This window comes from Salvia miltiorrhiza, chromosome 3 (assembly GCF_028751815.1).
Source record: "Salvia miltiorrhiza cultivar Shanhuang (shh) chromosome 3, IMPLAD_Smil_shh, whole genome shotgun sequence".
Taxonomy (NCBI): Eukaryota; Viridiplantae; Streptophyta; class Magnoliopsida; order Lamiales; family Lamiaceae; genus Salvia; species Salvia miltiorrhiza.
The window spans coordinates 39,902,661-39,909,529 of NC_080389.1; the positions used below are offsets into that span (position 1 = coordinate 39,902,661).

Here is a 6,869-nt window from a genome sequence, read left to right on the forward strand (position 1 = left end):
AAAATGTGCCGAAAACCAAAAAACTCGTAGTTCAAACTTTACCGCAATGAGGAGATCGTGATGGTGGGATATCCATGTTATGCTCTGTGGCTATGCCTCTATAACCAAATTTAGACAGAGAGAGAGAGAGAGAGAGATTTGAAACATGTTTCGACAGTTAACTGCCAAAACATGCTTAATATATTTAAAAAATATTATTACTAAGTTAAATCTGATTTGTATTGTACAAAAGAGTTAGTAATATTGCTCAAAAAATTGTTGATAATATAATATGGATATCATACTATATAATGGAGAATGTTATAGTTCTTTTTTTGTAGTGTTTTTAAATTTTGGTAACATAACATGCATATCATGATACATAATGGATAGCATGAAATGCAATGATTAAAATTTTCTTTTTAGAGAAGATATGGATAGGTAATTAAATATATGCACTCATACCACCACAATTATAAAATACTTTCAAATAAGTAATATATTCTCACAAAAATTAGGGTGCAGCAAGTCGCATATATGATATATGCAACTGGGGCTCCGCACCTCGAATCTGACCCATCCCATGCCCAAATCTATGTTTTAATAAAAAAATTCATTCGTTTTTATATAAAAATTATATTTATTTTTGAATAAAATTATCTTCAAATTCTTATTTGCATTAAATAAAGGTCTTATTTATGTAATTACGCTCTTGGTTTGCATGCATAATTTCATTTTTACTTTTTAAAAGTCTTATTCACTTTTAATAAAAATCCCATTTGTTTTGAATAAAGTCACATTAATGTAATTAATATAACTCATACTTTGTGTGCATACTTTTTTTTAAGTCTTATTTGCTTTGATGGAAGTTCATTTGCGTAATACAACTCATGCTTTGTGTGTATAATTTTTTTTTTAAAGTTTTATTTGCTTTTAATAAAAGTTTCATTTGCTATTAAAGTCACATTTGCTTTCAAAAAATTCTTATTTTCGTACTATAACTAGGGATCGTTTGGTACGGGTGATTAGAATGTATAATATATCTATGACACCCTTTAGTACAAAATAGATGGTCCTCTATAAATAAAAAGTCCAAAAATGTTATATAGATTTGGGTGATTCTGTATACCACCTAAGTGACATACGTAACCCAACACCTTACGGCACGATCTGACAACAGTCATGCACCACGTGTATCCGCGTTCCCAAAGGCATCCCTCTCTTTCAAGATGATTCATGACATGTCAATCCGTGGTAATGTTCTTCGCTTTGCATCGAATTAAACCATATGCTTCATCGCTTGTGTCTTAATACATCATATCAAACAACAAATTATATTTTACAATTAATTTAATATATTCTACCAAATATAATATTAAAATGACATATGATAGAAAATATCTCAATCGAATATATTACACTTTATCTTATATATATTAAAGCAGTGAATAGACTGGCCGTGTCGAGTCTTGGGCAAGAATCCCCAGCCGTATACACGTAGGTTTGTCGTACCCAAGTGCGTCCCATATATTCTATACTTTAAATTTTTAAATTTTGTTATATTATATACTAATATCTCAAAATACAATTAAAAAGAAAAATAAATTATGGTGACTTGAACGATAGAAATCTTATCAATTTGGTAGAGGGATCACTTGTAACTCTCACTCGAAGGTTACGATATTTACAATCTTGGTATTTTGCGGGTGCTTTTTTTTTTTTGACTTTTAATTGAGAATTAATGCCCTCTCCATCCACGATATTACTTTCTATCTTTTCTATTTTTGGAACATTCACAAAAAAAAGTTTTATATTCTATTTTTAAATTATACCCCAGTTCTTATGATACACTATTTACCCTTAATTTTCACATTTTCATCATTACGAATACAATTAAAACAACACATTTTCACCAATACTAATATACTCAACAACCTCTTCTTAAAATTCATGTCACTCATGCCTATGAAGTTTTATTATGGAATGAGTGAGTATAATTTTTGTGAAATTAATACATGGGTTTGATGGTTTCCTTTGCTAAAATACCAGTAAAATATTGTCCGCTGGTAATGGGCTTGATGGTAAGAAAATTCATAAATTGAAAGATCCACTGGGCCATACAAGAAAGCCCAAATTAGTACTGTTGGATTGGATTTGGTTAATGGTAGACCAACTAAATTATAATTCAACAATTATGCAAGGGAAACCAAAATGGTAGTCCAAATTGCATTTTTGAGATTAAAAAGAAAACAAAAAAAACAAAAAACAAAAAACAAAAAATTATGTAAGGGAAAATTTTAACCCAAAATTGTTATTTATTCATAAAGGAAGAGACTTGATATCTGCTTATATAGTAATTTACTAAGTAGTCGTGCTCGTGGAATATATGCTCTTTGAAATTCAAATTTATTCCCATCTACTTTATTTTATCTAATAATAATAGTAATACTAATATATAATGACGGATTTTTTTTTTTTCTTTTAGTAGCTACAGCTGTTGAATAAGTTTGGCAGGCTATAACTGTTTTCTGCTGCAATTGGGCAAATGACATATCAAAAGTCAATGTTTAATTAATTAATTAATACAATGTGCCTATAATTGGGTGTAATCAACCAATGAGTAAATTATTTCATTTTCACACGCATCGAAATCCTTACAAATCTGCTATTTGAAAATTTTAGTTTATCATAAATTAATATTAGTAAAGTCAGTTAAACAAGATCGGAAATGAAATCCTAAAAAAATCTCCATAAAAAGCACGTATATGATGTAATTTATTGGATGTAGCATATAAGGAATTATTTCTATTTATTATAGTACAAGTTGTAATTTGATTTATGGTATTAGTATATATAACTACACAAATATAATTAAGCAATCTACCATATCTACATATAAACAATTTAAGGCATAAATTTGGTATTCGATTTTTCAAATTTGGGAGCATAAGTTCATCAAAGTTACTATATTTGAAAATAGATAAATACGAATGAGAATTGAAAATAAATCGAAAATGTGAGATATCAAAATATTATGGCTGACATTTATTCGAATTAATTATTTTCTTATTTAATGACGTTAATGTTATGTTTGTAAAGTTTCATCTACCATAACTTTGAATCTCTTAATTGAAGGGATTTATTACTTGTTTAATTATGGGTACATATCGTCTAAAACATATTTTTCGCAACAAATATCTTTGATTCGTTCCTAATTTTGTATAGCTTATGTGTGCGTGTCTAATACATTTCTTATTTGATATTATAAATTATGAATGTATTATTTCTTTTTTAAAAAATCACATTTTATTATATGTTGTTCATATAATTTGTGTCCTTGTTCATAAAATCACAGTTGTTGTTTATTTCGAGTATTTGGAATTTAGTAGTGTAAATTTTTGTTCACTAAATCGTAGTCCTCGTGCGTATTTCGAATCTTTGGAAATTCAGAGAGATTAAGGCCTTAAGGGTATTAAGGGTATAATAAACTCAAATAAAATCCACAAATCTATCTATACTATATTAAAAAGGGAGTTTTAAATTTGAAATTAATTTTAAATTAATTTCGAAATTGAGTGGCAATTTTGTAGTTATAGTAAAATTGAAGATTTATGTTTAAACTATATATTTTGCTTTTTATTTTCATTTTCTTTAATTAACTTCTTATTTGTTGTTACATTTCTTTCCAAAATTATCAAATTTGATTAATTATAAAATATTTAATATGCATATCAAATTAAAGATCACGATAAGAGCTTTAATGTGATATATTTTATGAAAATATTTGATTTAAAATGTAAAAATTAAATTTGTTTAAATATTAAACTTTTATAAATTTCTCTCTCCTCTCTCATCTTTTTTGAATAAATATATTTGTAATTCTTTTTAATTAGTATTTTATTTTTAGTTTTTTTTTTAACTTATTTTTTTTGTTTTTGTTTTTCATAATATCAAATTTTATAATTGTGAATTCTTTTTTATTTTTTCAATATTCAATTCATATATATTCAATTAAAATTAATTTTTTATTATATTTATAAGTATAATAATTGAATTAGTAATAATTTTATATAAATACAAATATTAAAAATATTTTCCCGTGCATTGCACGGGATGCAAATGCTAGTCTATAAATAATAACCAAGTGATGAATGAGGCGAAAAATTAAGATTCGTGTAGAAGAGAAAAGGTAAATTGGTGGGTAAATTATATAGTTTACGTTATTAGTGGGTTGACGTTAATCGATTATTTCCTTATTAGGGTTCGAATCTTGGAGTGAGCGAAAATTTTACGAATTTTTTTAAGGGTTAAGGTGCAAATGGGCCCCTATAACGTATGGCTCTTCATACTTACAGTGTGTGCAAATAGCCCCCCAAAGTCCGAAAAATCGATCAATTAAGCACGTTTGACTAATCGTTGTTAGCCAAACGTCAGTCAATTTTTTTTCCCTCAATTTCTTTTTTCTTTGGGTTAATTGCCCATAAAATACTGAACTTTCATCCAATTCTGATTTTGCACACAAACTTTGAATTGTGGCGTGATAATTACTAAACTTTTGATTTTATCTGATTTTGCTACTAATCCAAATTTCGGCCAAATACCAAGCTAATATATAATATGGTGTGTCAATTTTGACGTGGCGTATTTACTCTTGCGTGACAATTAGTTGGCAAAATAATATTTTTTTTATTTAATTTATTATCAATAAAAAAAGAACACAACATAAATAACTCAAATTGTCAATAATTTAATATATCAAATCAAATAATAGTATTTTTTTAGTTGAATTAATTAATTGAATAAATTCAATAATAGTAAGGGGATTCTTCGAATTTAGGTGTGTCAGCCAAAAAATATTTTAATTATCAATAACTTAATATATAGAAAATTTTATTTAGCTAAGTAATAAAGTTTATTAAATTTTCATTATCTAAAGATTAATTTTTTTTATAAACTATATATTTATACTATTTGAATGACTTCTATTTTATATATTGGAGTAATCAGTTGTGTAATAGTGAATTAGAATTGATTTAAACTTGAGAATTAAAAAAATAATATTATTTGATTTAATATATTAAGTTATTGACAATTTTGGTTATTTTCTTTGTGTTTTTTTTTATTAATAAGAAATTAACAATAAATACGTCACGTCAAATATTGACATGTCATATTAGCCTGATATTTGACCGGAATTTGAATTAGTAGCAAAAATAGATAAAATCTAAAGTTTAGTAATTTTCACGCTACAGTTCAAAGTTTGTGTGCAAAATTAGAATTTGACGAAAGATCAGTATTTTATGGGCAATTAACCCTTCTTCTTTCAATTTCTACCCCCAATTCCAATTCAGCCACCGCCGACATCTCCCTCGCCTCTCTTCTCTTCCGGCGGCGACGAGGCCGCCGGTCACCTCTCCCTCAATCCAACTCTCTCTCTCTCTCGGCTGATTTCGCCGTTCCAAAGAAAGCACTCCAAATCGTGTATTTTGTTGGTGAGAGAGGATTGTCGATTCCGGAGTCAATATTGGTGGAGCTCGGCTGGAATTGTCGCGATCGTCTCTGTGTTCCCCAATATCACACGACATAGCAACACATGCCTCACTCCATATTCATCTTCCTTAACCCTAATTGCGCTGCCAAACCATCAACACATTTTTTCAATTCAAATTCAAATTTCATCCCAATTGATGCCACGATCATATCCAAGATTCATTCAATCGCATCAATTAGAAACAAAAAAATGGAATTGGAAGTTCGTGAATTACTTTTACATGGAGAGAATGTGAGTTACTAATCAATCGGATCATCTCCCGGCGACAAATAAACCCCAATGCCGTAAGAAACGCCTTCTTCAAAATCCCCACATCTCCCAAATCCATGAGTGACAATTCCCAAAATCTCATCCCACGTACCTCTTTATCAAACATTTTGTGCATTGAATAACCTTCGATGACTGCATTCCAGAGGAAGACATTTCAGTCAGGAATTTCGTCGAACAACTGGCGAGCGCGGTCGATTTCTTTGAGCTCGAAGCTTTGGGCGATGAATTTCGTTATTAGGAAACTGTTGTTATGAAATCCGTGGAAGGATAACTGGTTTTGGATTGAGGGAGAGGTGACCGGCGGCCTCGTCGCCGCCGCAAGAGAAGAGAGGCCGAGGGAGATGTCGAAATTGGGGGTAGAAATTGAAAGATCAAGAAAGAAATTGGGGGTAAAAATAAAATTTGACTAACGTTTGACTAACAACGGTTAGTCAAACGGGATTAATTGATCGATTTTTTGAACTTTGGGGGCCTATTTGCACACACAATGGGTATGGAGAGCAATACGCTATAGGGGCCTATACTACAGGGGTCTATCTGCACCTTAACCCCTTTTTTTAATATCGTTATTCTTAAGTATATACTATTTTATTCAACGCTATAAAATATCTTATTCATTGTACTCATGATCTCACGAAAAATAACAATCTCACTAGAGTGCACCCCTATATATATATAGGAGAAAGTTCAATGGAGAACCATATATATTTAAATTACAGAGACCAAATCTCATGTGTTGATCTTATCTAATCTAACGGTTAGCATTCGTTCGTTTAATGTTCAACGGTAATTTGTGTTGAACGTATACAGGGTTCGAATCCCAAAAACCCCAAACGTTCAATAAAATTATTGGTATGTTCAACCCGCATTACTGACATGTTCAATGATTTTCCATTCTCCACTTATTTAAAGTTCTCTATGAAACTTAACCCGATATATATATATATATATATATATATATATAGGGGAGAGCTAGCTAAAAACAACTTTTAAAGTATAAAATAGGAATAGATTTACACTATTGATATACTCATAATCTAATGGTTGAGATTTTATCTTAAAAAAAAAA

At 29.3% G+C, this 6,869-nt stretch overlaps 1 long non-coding RNA gene across 1 annotated transcript; it reads right to left on the reverse strand.

Annotated features, from left to right (window-relative positions):
- Positions 1-5,174: 5,174 nt before the first annotated feature.
- LOC131016672 (uncharacterized) lies at positions 5,175-6,339 on the reverse strand. The gene is made up of 2 exons (XR_009099179.1): positions 5,771-6,339; positions 5,175-5,612 (listed from the first exon to the last, which is right to left on the reverse strand). It is a non-coding gene; the product is annotated as an uncharacterized LOC131016672 (long non-coding RNA).
- Between the last annotated feature and the right edge of the window lie 530 nt (positions 6,340-6,869).